The sequence below is a fragment of the Ambystoma mexicanum genome, chromosome 7q, assembly GCF_040938575.1.
Source record: "Ambystoma mexicanum isolate Mex_15411 chromosome 7q, UKY_AmexF1_1, whole genome shotgun sequence".
Taxonomy (NCBI): domain Eukaryota; kingdom Metazoa; phylum Chordata; class Amphibia; order Caudata; family Ambystomatidae; genus Ambystoma; species Ambystoma mexicanum.
In genome coordinates this window covers 1,169,748,026-1,169,761,150 of record NC_090941.1, presented here as the reverse complement: position 1 = coordinate 1,169,761,150, position 13,125 = coordinate 1,169,748,026, and the positions used below count along the sequence as shown (strand labels likewise).

The 13,125-nt window shown below is 49.2% G+C and overlaps 1 pseudogene; it reads left to right on the top strand.

The window, feature by feature from the left end:
- The window catches only part of LOC138528247 (zinc finger protein 107-like), a 135,052-nt pseudogene that overhangs the window by 63,441 nt on the left and 58,486 nt on the right, over window positions 1-13,125 (top strand).

The window sequence follows — 13,125 nt, the reverse complement described above, 5'->3', positions numbered from 1 at the left end:
TTACTTGATCTTTTTTCTGCCTTTAAAACGGTCAACCATGCCATTCTGCTCAATCGGCTCCGTGATAACCTGGGTATCACTGATCGGGCCCTGGCTTGGCTGACTTCTTTCCTCTCTGATCGAACCTCCTCGGTCCAACTTGGGTCCTTCCTCTCCTCTATCTCTATCTCTACCTTTGGTGTTCCCCAGGGGTCTAACCTCTCTCCCTGGCTGTTCAACCAATACCTGGCACTTCTTGCCCACCGCATTGCCACTCTCTGCCCCAACTTTTAATGCTATGCAGATGGCACTCATTTTCAGGCTCCCTTCAGCCACCTCTTCTCCTTCTCTCATCTCTGACTGTCTGTCTACTATCCAGGAGTGGTGTGCCGCCAATGATCTCTACCTTAATGCCAGTTATACTGAGATTCTCTTCATCGGCACACCCGCTCCTTCCTTTCCTGTCTCTCTCTGGCCGGCCTCCCTTGGCCCTCTTCCTGCTCCCACCTATGAGGCTAAAAACCTCGGGGTCATCTTCGACTCCACACTTTCCTTCTCTCCTCACATATCCGACATCTCTAAGAAGTCACACTACCAGCTGCACCTCCTCAGAGGTATTCTTCCTTTACTCTCCTTCCCCCAGAAGCTCACTGTCTTCAGAGCTCTGGTTCTCGCTAAGCTGGACTATGGTCACCTATTACTGAACCTACTGCAGCACAGGAAACATGTGATGCATTATTATTGCTGTCTGCCACTGTTACCTGCTGGCCCCCTGGCTTTATACTCAACTCTGCTGATACTGTGTACACAGAGTTTGCTAACTTAGAGCCTTTAAACTGCCTACTGTGTAATGCAAGATCTTTAGTCGCCCACGCGGCAGACTGCTTTGATTTACTGTCGGATCTCAAACCTGACTGCTTGTTGGTCAGTGAGACTTGGCTTTCTCCGGCTTCTGGGCTGGCCGTAGTTGCTATGCTTCCGGCTGGTTACGATATCCTGAGGGCAGATCAGGTATCTTGCCATCCTGGTGGAGGCACTGCGTTTATATATAAATCCTAATATGTCTCTACTGTTTTACCACTCCCTCTCCTTTGCAGGTTGGAGGCACTTTTAGTGCGCATGATTTTATCGGCCTCTAAGACTATCTATTTTCTTATAGTCTATCGCCCTCCTGGATATGATGCCAGTTTCATTGATTCTTTTACAAACCTTATGGCATCTCTCCAGCTCCAGTCTGAAGATTTGGTTATTGCTGGAGATTTCAATTTTAAGTGTAATGATGCCTCTGATAAAATTGGCGCTAATGTTATCATCGCCATGGATGGTCTTCTCCTTCGGCAGTCGGTTGCTCAACCTACCCATATTATGGGGAACCTGCTTGACCTAGTTTTTAGTAAATTGGGTTTTTTAACTGTTCTCCCCTCATTACAATTCACCTGGTTTTATCATTGTATCATCCCTTTTAAGGTGAATTATATTGCTCACCCCCATATCGCTGACAAACCCAGAGTTAAAATGCATAACTGGCGAGTGGTCGATGTTCCTACGTTTGCTGCAGTGCTCTATCCTCTGTGGATGTTGATGCTCTTACCCAGGTCTTCAGTACTATGGCTGATGCATTTGCCCCCTTACTGGAGGTCCAAGCTCGAGGGCGGCCCTGTCAACCATGGTTTAACGAAGATCTTAAAGCTCTCTGCCTCGAACGCAGGCAAGCAGACCGCAGATGGAGCACTTCTTACTCAGTTGGTTACCGGACTGCCTTTCGCTCTACCACTGCATTATATCATGCAGCTATTAGGCAAGCTAAATTAGAGTACTTCACTTTTCAAATTGAAAATGCAATTGCTCAGCCTAAAGAGATTTTTTACAGTAGTCTGCACTCTGTCAGCTAAAGAACCTGCTGGCGTCACTCCTGCTTCCCAAGACTGATGTGACTCTCTGGCTAACTTTTTTACTTGTAAAATTGATAAGCTTAGGGATCTTATTTTGACTGACTGCAACCTTTTGCCTGGTCGGTCTGTCTCCCTGGCGTATGCCGTCTCAGGCACCCCGTTACCCCCTGTCGCCCTGTGGGATTCCTTTCCGCTCTTTACAGACATTGATGTCAGTATGGCGGTTACTAGTTTGAAATCCACCTGCTCTGCAGACGCTCTTCCTTTGTCCGTAGTGAAGGATATTCTTCCCAAGATTCTGCTCATCTGACATCTGCAGTGATTCTGTCTTGTGTCTCGGGGACCATTCCATCTGTGTTTAAATGCGCGACGGTGATCCCTTTCATGAAGAAGCCGGCTCTTGACCCTCTAGTCCTGGCTAATTTTCATCCTATCTCCCTCCTCCCTTTTGGGATAAAGTTACTCGAATCCTTGGTGTCCCCTCTTCTGATCAAGTTCTGCGAGTCTGCCTCTTTGCTTGACGACTTTCAATCAGACTTTAGACCTTGCCAGGGCACCGAGACCGTTTTAGTCTTGGTGCTTGACGATCTGACGCTGATTACTGATCAGGGTGGAGTAGCAGCGCTGATTTTGTTAGGCCTATCAGCCACCTTTGATACTATCGATCACTCCATCCTGATCAGTCATCTAGCTGCCATAGGCATGGCAGGCCCAGTCCTTGCCTGGCTTCACTCCTTTTTGTCTGATGGATCACAACGTCTTTTGCTTCAGCCTTTCCTTTCTGCTATCTCGGCTTTGCTGTGTGGGGTCCCACAGGGCTTCGCTCTGTCCCTCAGCCTCTTCAACATCTATATTCAGCCCCTAATTGCTCTCATCCGCGCCCACGGCTTTAGATGTTACTCATATGAGGATGACAGATCTTGGTCAGGCTGGATCTTCTTCATCCGGCCTACGCCTCTCAGCTATGAGACTGCCTAACGGCCGTGGGTTGCTGGATTGCCAATAATAGGCTCAAATTAAATGGTGACAAAACCAAGGTCTTAGTGGTTGGTTCCTATTCTCCTTCCTCTTCTTGGACCTCTGCCTTTTGGCCTCCCTCTTTTGGCTCTTTTCCTGCCACTGCTTCTGTGGTCAAGAACCTGGATGTTAAGCTTTCCGCCTCTTTGTCTATGGCCCCTCAGGTTGCTGCAGTTTACCAAGATGGCCACTTCCAGCTGAAAATCCTCAGGAAGGTTTTTCAATGTATTCCTCTTCATCTGCGTGCACCAGTGGTCTCGGCTCTAGTTCTGAGCAAGATCGATTATTGCAACTCTCTTTAACTGGCTCAGCCTGATTACCTGTTACGCCGTTTGCAGGTTCTCCAGAATTTGGCTGCTGGCCTCGCCACCAGCACACATTTCCGGGAACATATTTCCCCTGTTCTGAGACTCCTTCATTGGCTGCCGGTGTCCAGATGCATTCATTTTAAGTCCATGTTCCTGATGAATAGGGCATTTAAAATGTCTGCGGTATGTTCCTTGCCACGTACTTCGATCTGCAAACTGTTTTCTTCTGGTTGTACCCAAGTTTCATCGTGCCAGAATTGGTGGCTGCTCCTTTTACTGTTTTAGCTCGTTCGTCATGGTTTCTGATCATGGGTTTCCGCTTTAGCGCCATGTTGCCTTTTGGTGTTGGTTGCACTGCACCCCCCTCTTGGTGGGTGTAAACAAATGTAACATAATATTGACATAACTGCAGCATCCTCTTTCTAAATCTGCCTGCCTCTACACTCCGCCCTCTGCAACTCACCCAGAACAGGACTGCAAGACTTGTCCTTGGCCTCAAGCCCAGGGATCGTATCTCTCCAGGACTGAAATCTCTGCACTCATTCCCAGTGGCTGTGAGGATTAAATTCAAAATCCTCTGCATTGTCCACAAGGCCTTCTGGTGCCTGGGACTTCAACACCTTCAACTCTCTTCCTAAATATCTTCCTTTCCAAGCTCTTCGCTCATCTGCCTCCAACTCCCCCAGGGTCAGTCGCTTCTCCAAGCAACGAGTTGGTGGTAGATCTCTTTCTTCCGCTGGGGCGTCCCTCTGGAACAGCCTCCTTGCCTCTCTGAAACTTGAGGAGAACCATCTCCAGTTCCGGAAGCACCTCAAAACCTTCCTCTTTGCTTCTGTTTTTTCTCCTCTCCCCCGCTGAACTCCTGGCTGAAACTGCACTGACCACCTGGCTCCCCTCTGTTCCCAGGCCCAGGTCCCCTTCCAGCCAGTTGCCCATGTGCACTGCCCCCCTGGCAACCCTTGAACCCTGGGGCTGTTTCTGTATCCCTACAGCTCCCTACCGGCACTTGACACCTGATATCTGCACTTAGCCTTGCATCTGCCACCAGCTGGCCGCACTTCTTATGTATTGTTCCTATTTATTGTTTTGATTTATTTACTGTCTGTCCTATGTACTGCACTTCCCCTCCCCTTACCTTTTCCCCACCCCTCCCCTGCACTTGAGTGATCTGAATGACACCTGGCCTAGTAGGATCGTTGTCTGTCCTCTCTCTGTTCCCCCTCCCTTGCCTCGTCGCGCCTTGAAACACATGTGTATAGGCGCGTTATAAATGCCATATCATATCATTAAAAGGGGCTGTGATCAGGCTTGTCTGAGTCTAGAGCCACTCATCCATTCTGCCTCTCAATGCCGTCTATGGCACTTGCTACAAAATAACAGGTCATTCATTATCTGGCACTTGCTACAAACAGCCTCATTACGAGTCAGTGGTATCTGGGTGGTAAATCTGCCCAGATAGCACCAAACGGTATGACCGTTACCACCACTAGGTCTGGTGGTATTACCACCGGATTACAAGTGGCGGTAGGCAGTGTTAGTACTCATTAATCAGAGTCCATTTGACTCCATGAAGATTTCGGCATTATTACCACTTGTGGTAATAGCACTTATTTGGCCGCCATTGGGCAATAAGGCAGAGGAACAACCTCCAGCATCCTGCTGGAGGTCTTTCTTCTGCCTTACCTCCAAACCTGTCATTTTCTTTATTTTTTTACTTTGCTTTTTATTGGCATTTTAACAAAGAAAACAAGGGCCGTGTATTACATGTCACATTGAAGCATCATCACACCTCATCAAACAACCCTAGCTCCCCCCCTCTTTCCTCCCACTTCAAACAAACAATGCTAGATTCTTGCACAGTTTTAGTGGTCCGCTCGGTGCCATACTTCAATGAAATTGTCTCTCCTTTTTCGGGGCATTGCTCCCCTCCACTTGATCATACTAGGCGCAATTGGTGTATCGACCCTCTGGATATTAGCGTTGAGGTTGGTTTCCCGTGCATAGTGCATTAGGTCAATCGTCTTCCGGATATTATCCAAGCCCTGACACCCTCTAATGAAGCCTACCTGGTCAGCATGGATCAGGGTCGACATTATACCCTCCATCCTTCTACCGATCACCTTCGTCAGGATCTTGACATCCGTGTTCAGTAGAGAGATTGGCCGATATAAATAACACTCTGTCAGGTCTTTACCCTCCTTTGGCAGTATCACTATAATCGCTCCCATCATTGTCTCGGGCAGGTTGTCTCCCTCGAGGGCTGCATTGAAACCCCTTGCCATGTGTGGGGCCAGGGTGGACTGATAAAGCTTATAGAATTTTACTGAGAAGCCGTCTTCCCCCGGTGACGTACCTCCCTTCATTGCCTTTATCGCTTGGACAATCTCTTCTTACGTTATCGGGTCTTCTAATCTACCTGCCGCGTCGCGAGTTAGTCCTTGTATGGGTATCTTGTCTAGATAGTTTTCAATAAGAGCATCCTCTCCATTAAATTCTGACTTATAGTAGCGCTTAAAGGCTCCCCCTATGCTCGGGGTGTCATGACATAGTGTCCCCTCCTCGAATTTCATGGCGTGAACCATCTTGCTTTTCTGTACTTCCCTCAGTTTCCATGCCTGTATTCTATCCACCCTTTCCCCCTTTTCGTAATTCTTTTGTTTAAGGAACTGGAAACTCCTCTCGGTTTTGCTGAACAATAACTCCCTGAGCTGGGTTTTGTATTGGTTCAGAGCTGCAGCTTGTTCTGGGGCAATGGATCCACCCGGTACTCGCCCGTGTTGAACTTGCGCTATTTCTCTCATAGGGCCTTTTCCTGGCTGTCCTTCTCACTTTTTTTTCTCCACCCCTATTTTTATTAGGACGCCGTGGATGGTGGCTTTAAAGGAATCCCACAGGATACACGGGCTGACCTCCCCATTATCGTTCAACTCAAAATATTCCACTTTACTTCCCAAGAGGGCTGTGATTGTGTCTCTAAAAAGCGTACCGTTGCATTTCAAACTCACTCTTCACCGACGTCCCCAAGCCTCCATCAGGGTGATCCGCACCAAATCGTGATCCGACCATGGGACCGGGTCTACACGCAGGTTTTACTGTATGTGCTAGCAGAAGGTCCTCCACCAGGATGTGGTCGATTTGAGAGAATGTTTCATGGGTTTTAGAGTACTATGTAAAGGGGGGATCTTCCACTGATGGAGTAGGGAGTGTATCCATTAAGCCCAAGACGCGGTTGATTCTGCAAAAATCCCAGGATGTGGAATCTTCTGACAGTAAGGGTTTTTGTAATGACATTCTTTTTCTATCTCTACTAGGGTCTAATGGCATATTGAAGTCGCCTGACACACTAAGGGCACCCCCCCACAAATAATCTCAGTTTGTCTCTGACCTCTTCCCAGAAAGGCACTTGTGCCTCATTGGGGCCGTAAACCACTCCCAGTGTGAGGGGGGCCCCCTGTAATTCTCCTTTGATGAACAGGTATCGGCCAACCCGGTCCCTGATCGCCCCCTTCATCCTGAAGCCTAAGTTAGAATCCATGACAATCGCCACTCCCCTCTTTTTAGTCTTATAAGAGGCATGATACACTTCCCCTATCCCTCCACCTCGAATGACCGGTTCTTTACCCCTCGCCCAGTGAGTTTCCTGGAAAAAGAGAAGATTTGGTTTGGCCCTCCTACATTTTTAGACCATGAGGGACCTCTTCATAGGAGAGTAGGGAGCCTATTTCCAAAACAGGCATGTTGTCAACCATCGGGGTATTTGCGCATCTCTCTAACCTTGACCTCTTTCTGTGTTCCCAGACTGTAACCGTGTCAGTTGCGCCTTGCTGCTGGCCCGCTACCTGAGCTTTCTGAATACTCAAAATCCCAATAACCACTTCCCCCACTTGCCCAACTCCTCCCCCCCCTGGAGGAGCCTATCCCCAACTGCCCCCCTTTCTAACTACGAAACCCCTAGACCCCTCCCCCATGACTCCCCTCTCTCCTCCCCCAGCGCCCAGCCAAAAAGTTCAACAATTTCTGGTACTTGACTAGACCACCAATGTGCCCGCTTCACTCTGGCCCATTCTCATAGATATCTCTCTGCTAGAGCCCCCCCAAATCTTCCCCCAACCCACCAAAAACCTCTCCTCCACCACTCCTTGTCCCTCTGAACGAATCTCACAATGTTTCCACATCACTTTTGCAGTTACCTACCCCCATACGTGCTGTTTTCAGGAGAGGACGAACCAAGACTTGTCCTGTGTAGATCTGTCCGGGCAGTGCCCCGACCCTCAGTGTCTCATGGGCCATTGTTGTGAGGGGGAGTGTTTAACTTTTTGAATTTTTGTAAACCCGGGATCCATCTCCTGTCCCTCGTGCCTCCTCCCCCAATCTTCTCCTCCGCCGCTTCTCTGGTGGGTCGTCTGCGGTCATCCTCAGCCTCCATGTACTCCTGAATCGCTCCTTTAATGTCTTCTTCGGTGAGCAGTCTTAATCGTTGGCCCATATATTTGAATGAAAGCGAGAAGGGATAATCACAGCGGTATCGAATTCCCTTCTCTCGTAGGCCTTTCATCAGGGGGCCGCACATCTGCCTTCTGGCCAGTGTGAATGCAGGAAGGTCCTGGAAGATCGTAATCATCGCGTTGTTGTACGTGATGGTGGAGGCTTTCCTGGCCTCCTCCAAGATTTTCACCTTTTCCGCATAGGCGTGGAAGAGGATGAAGACAGAGCTTGGGCCCCCAGCCAGCCCCCGCCAGTCAATTGTGGGGTCAGTTGTCATCTCGTTTCCGTGTAGGAGGAGTATCACACCCTTGACCGCTCAGCATATGTGCCTCTCTGTCTCCCCCTCCGGCAGGGCAAAGAACCGTAGATTGTTCCTCCATTCCCTGTTTTCGAAATCGTCCATTTGCACGACCCTCTCCTCATCTTTCTTTTCCAGTGCGGTCAATCTGGTGTTGATTTGTGTTTCTAGGATGTCGACCGATGATTGGTTGGCCTCTAGACCCTGTAGCTGGTCTTCCATTTTATCCACTCTCTGGTCTATCTTTTCGATCCTATGTCCAATGTCTGCTCGCAAGGCTTTAATTTCCTGCAGTATGGCCACCATGTCTCTTTTTGGGGGCATGGAATCTTCCGCCAGCTCCTCTGTTTTGTCTGTCATTCTGTTTCGGTTTGGTCCGCCTCAGCTCTCTGCAGCCTCCTGATAGCAGAACTCCTGGAGTGCCTCTCTCCAACTCATACATGGTCGTCCAACCTGGTGCTGGTGTCTTTCTTTTGTGGGGTACAAGGAGAGGGAGCTACCACCCTCAGGGTTGAGTAGGGGGTGGGACTCTCACCCTTCTTTGCTCCTTCGTTGATTGGCTTGCTAGGGCAGTCCCCCACTGCTCCCTGTCCCCACTGGGGGGGTTCAGTCCGCTCCTTCCAGCTTAGAGCTCTTCCCCTGCCAGTCGGTTTCCGTTATTACTGCGGCCCCTCTGATCTCCTCTCTGAAGTGAGGTGCGCTGTGGTTCTGGGTCCGTAACGTCCATCTGGTCTTCGTTTTTCACCCAGGCTGTGACGAGGGTCGGGCCCTCAGCTTTCCCCCATTACCACCACACCTACCAGGGCTCCTTCATATGTCTCTGTGGGCCCATTCACTGAGAACTCCTTTCCTGGATGGGCGGTTTGATTATTCCCTCCTCAGCCTCGCCTCCTCCTTGTCATTGTTGTCTCCTTGAGTTTTGGCAGTACTCTGTGCAGGCAGCCCCCAGGTCTCTGAGGGGATTATATCATATGGCCCATGTGTGTTCTGGTTCGGTGGAGGGCCAAGCCTCACCCCTTTTCTGGTGAGCGTGGTGGATGGGGCGAGGACGCTACAGTTCCAGCATGGAGGGAGCTTTCCCTTGACCCATTGTGTCTAGTGTTCTGGGCCCCTCTACTGGCCTCAGACTGGCTCCTCAGGCAATAGGGATCTGGTGGATGCTGTTCAGCATGTCCCCAGTCTGTGTGCTCTGCTGTAGGGGATCATACGCTGGTCTTGGGGATTTCTCCCTTCCTCCCCGGGGTCATGTGGAGTGCTGAATTGGCGGGTGCTCCCGCTTGTTGTTATAGGGAGGGGATGAGGTCCTGAGTGCCTCTGCCCTACCACGCCTCAGCAGGGGTGCGCTCTCACCGTTTCTGTTGAGTGGGCGGGGGCCTGCTGTGCCCTCTACTGCATCCGCAGTGCTGGCATGCCTCAGTGCCCTCTCAGCTCCCGTGCGGTTTTCTCTCGTCCTGCCAGAGGGGGTCTGGAAATGCTGGAGCAGAGAGGGGGCCGGCCTCCGCTTGCACTTCTTGGTTGTCTCTTGGTTGTCTCTCTCCTTTCCGCAATGGTGTCTCTGCAGTAGGACTGGCTCGTCACTGTCCCAGTCTCTGGCACTGTGAGACCGTCCACCTTGGCTGACGCTCACCGCCTCAGTTTTCTATGTTGTTTTCTCTGCACTCCCTGGGTCTCAAGAGATCGGAATTGGACCAGGGAGTACCTTACAGTTTCAGCCACCTCATGGGTGGCGGGGGGGGGGTCACCTGTCCACCTTGTGGCTCTCCAGTGGGGCTCAAGCATTTTTCGGGCCTCAAGGCGGGGAAACGAACATTAGAGGCGTTACGGCATCTGCGCCCCCTGGTGGCCACCCAAACCTGTAATTTGGCAGTGTTGTAAGGCAGTGGTAATGCTGCATTACCACCATTCTTTACCACACCTCTGAAGTCGAAATGAGGCGCAAAATCTTACCGGCCCCACAAGCGCTCTTCCTTCTAAGCAGCCAGGAAATCTGTGCTATTAGCTTGCAAAATAAAATAAAAAACATTTGAATCAATTAAGTTTATTGATAAGATCCATACAACATCTACAAAATCTCCACGATTCCATTTAATCAGTCAGCGATATCAATGCACACAATGATGTTAACATTATTGTAGCCAATGTGGGCCTGAATTCATATTTAAAAGGTTTCTTAAAGGAACAATTTAAAAAAACGGTTTCATTACACACAAAGATTTCCCCTACCCACAATTATTAGCAGCTAAACTATATGTGGAATGGCGGCCCTGTGATTCTGTATGATGTTTGCTAAAGCATCAGAGTGATAAGTGAGAGGCGGCCCTGTGATTCTATATGATGTTTGCTAAAGCATCAGAGTGATAAGTGAGAGGCAGCCCTGTTATTCTGTATGATGTTTGCTAAAGCATCTGAGTGATAAGTGAGAGGCGGCCCTGTGATTCTATATGATGTTTGCTAAAGCATCAGAGTGATAAGTGAGAGGCGGCCCTGTGATTCTGTATGATGTAGGCTAAAGCATTAGAGTGATGAGTGAGAGGCGGCCCTGTGATTCTGCATGATGTGTGCATGATGTGTGCTAAAGCATCAGAGTGATAAGTGGAATGGCAGCCCTGTGATTCTGTATGATGTTTGCTAAAGCATCAGAGTGATAAGTGAGAGGCGGCCCTGTGATTCTGTATGATGTAGGCTAAAGCATCAGAGTGATAAGTGAGAGGCAGCCCTGTGATTCTATATGATGTTTGCTAAAGCATCAGAGTGATAAGTGAGAGGCGGCCCTGTGATTCTATATGATGTTTGCTAAAGCATCAGAGTGATAAGTGAGAGGCGGCCCTGTGATTCTATATGATGTTTGCTAAAGCATCAGAGTGATAAGTGAGAGGCAGCCCTGTGATTCTGTATGATGTTTGCTAAAGCATCATAGTGATAAGTGAGAGGCGGCCCTGTGATTCTGTATGATGTAGGCTAAAGCATCAGAGTGATAAGTGAGAGGCGGCCCTGTGATTCTATATGATGTTTGCTAAAGCATCAGAGTGATAAGTGAGAGGCGGCCCTGTGATTCTATATGATGTTTGCTAAAGCATCAGAGTGATAAGTGAGAGGCAGCCCTGTGATTCTGTATGATGTAGGCTAAAGCATTAGAGTGATGAGTGAGAGGCGGCCCTGTGATTCTGCATGATGTGTGCATGATGTGTGCTAAAGCATCAGAGTGATAAGTGGAATGGCAGCCCTGTGATTCTGTATGATGTTTGCTAAAGCATCAGAGTGATAAGTTGGGTTCATAGAGATCCTGGTAAATAGAGATCCCGTCTCCTCGGCAAACAAGAAAACATTACAATTATTGTTACCATTTTTTACATAATTTCATCCAACAGCCCCTTCCTAGTCCCACCATAATGAATTCATCATCCAGTCTTTCATTAATCTAATGAACTCTGTGCTTTCACCTTTTGGTGGCAACACGCCCCTAGCTGGGTACTGGAGTGATCACTCCACTCTACACGCAGCGCGTGTACCCACTCCCCCTCCCTTTGTCCCGGTGCTTCCTTGTTGTTGACCCTCCCATTGCGCTTGCATTTGTTGGCAGACCACGTGTCTTCCTGGTTACCTGACATCGCTGCCGCCAGCACCATTTCCACTTCTCTGGTGCTGGGGTGATGCCAGGTGCTCTGTGGCAAAGTAACTTGTGCATTTTAAAAATGATTTATTCTCACGCTACAGCGCGTGTGTCTCCACTACCCCCTCCCTTTGTTGCAGTGCTTTCTTGTTTTTGGCCCTGTCCCCTTCCTCCCTCCCGCCGTGTTTGCATTGATTGTCTGGCCCTTTAAAATCGGCCACCTAAGGCACCCCCTGCCACATCAGCCCCCTCGGCCAAGGACCAGAGGCAAAGTACAGATCCAGTGGTGTCTGCCATTGTCTTCTGTGGTAGCATGTAGCCTGCAGCCGTCGATCTGCTGTACCTTATCAGGTAAGTCGAACCTGGGTGTGTTATATTGTGCTGTGCCCAAAAAACGTAGCCTTCCCCCCCCCCTTGTAGGAAAGTCGAATCTGGGTGTGTTGTATTGTGTCGTGCTCGAAAATTGAGCCTTTTGTTTCCCTTCTAGGAAAGTCGAATCTGGGTGTGTTGTATTGTGTTGTGCCCAAAAATGTTTGCCTTTCTTCCCCCCTTCTAGGAAGGTCGAACCTGGGTATGTTCTATTGTGCTGTACCCAAAAACCTAGCCTTTTCCCCCTACTAGGAAAGTCAAATCTGGATGTTTTTGCATTCCGGTAACTGTGGCATTGTTGTGGGGTCTCTCTAGGCTCCCACCTAGATCCCCCCTCAACCTGAAAGGCATGCCGTTCATTGTAGTGAGTTACTTGTACCCTCCTGTGTCTTCCTTTGTTGTGGCTCCTGCCCCCTCCTCGTACTCCCCCTGTGCATTCTGAGTTTGTTTGTTTGTTTGTTTGTTTGTTTTTATTATTTATAATGCGCGAGCGTACCCGGGGGTATCAGGGCGCAGCATTTAAGACATTTCAAAGCTTGGTTACAATACACAGAGAAAATACATGATAGAAAAATAGGTACATATTGTTATATACAGATCAGCAGTCATATTATAGGACCGTAATAAACAAGTAAGCAAGAAAGGCACACGTGGTTACAATGTGTGCGGGTAGCACCGGGCATTTCATTGTCTTAATGGGACTCCAATTTCAGCCAGGAGACATCCTTGGATCGGAAGTGCTGATAGGGTAGGTCTGCTCTAAGGTTTGGAGGCAGCGAGTTCCAGAGCTTGGCAGCTTTTGCCGGGAAACTGTTACCCCCTATGGTGGCCCGTTTGTAGTGGGGAACAGTCTTTGTATATAGTTCTGACGAGTCTTAGGGAAGGTTGTCTGTGGAATCTGTTGATCAGGTAGATTGGGGCAGCATTGTTAAGGGACTTGTGGGTGAGTGATGTCGTTTTTAAGAGAATTTTATCTCTAGTGGTGAGCCAGTTGTTCTGTTGGCTGAATCCTGTAATGTGCTCTCTTCTGGAAATGGCCAGAGCTGCTCTGAGGGCGTTGTTCTGGAGGGTTTGCAATTTACTGGTGGTGGCCTTGGTGGACCCCATGTACATGGCATTGCAATAGTTGAGGCGAGACAGTATGAGGGCTCTGGCAAGTGTCAGGCA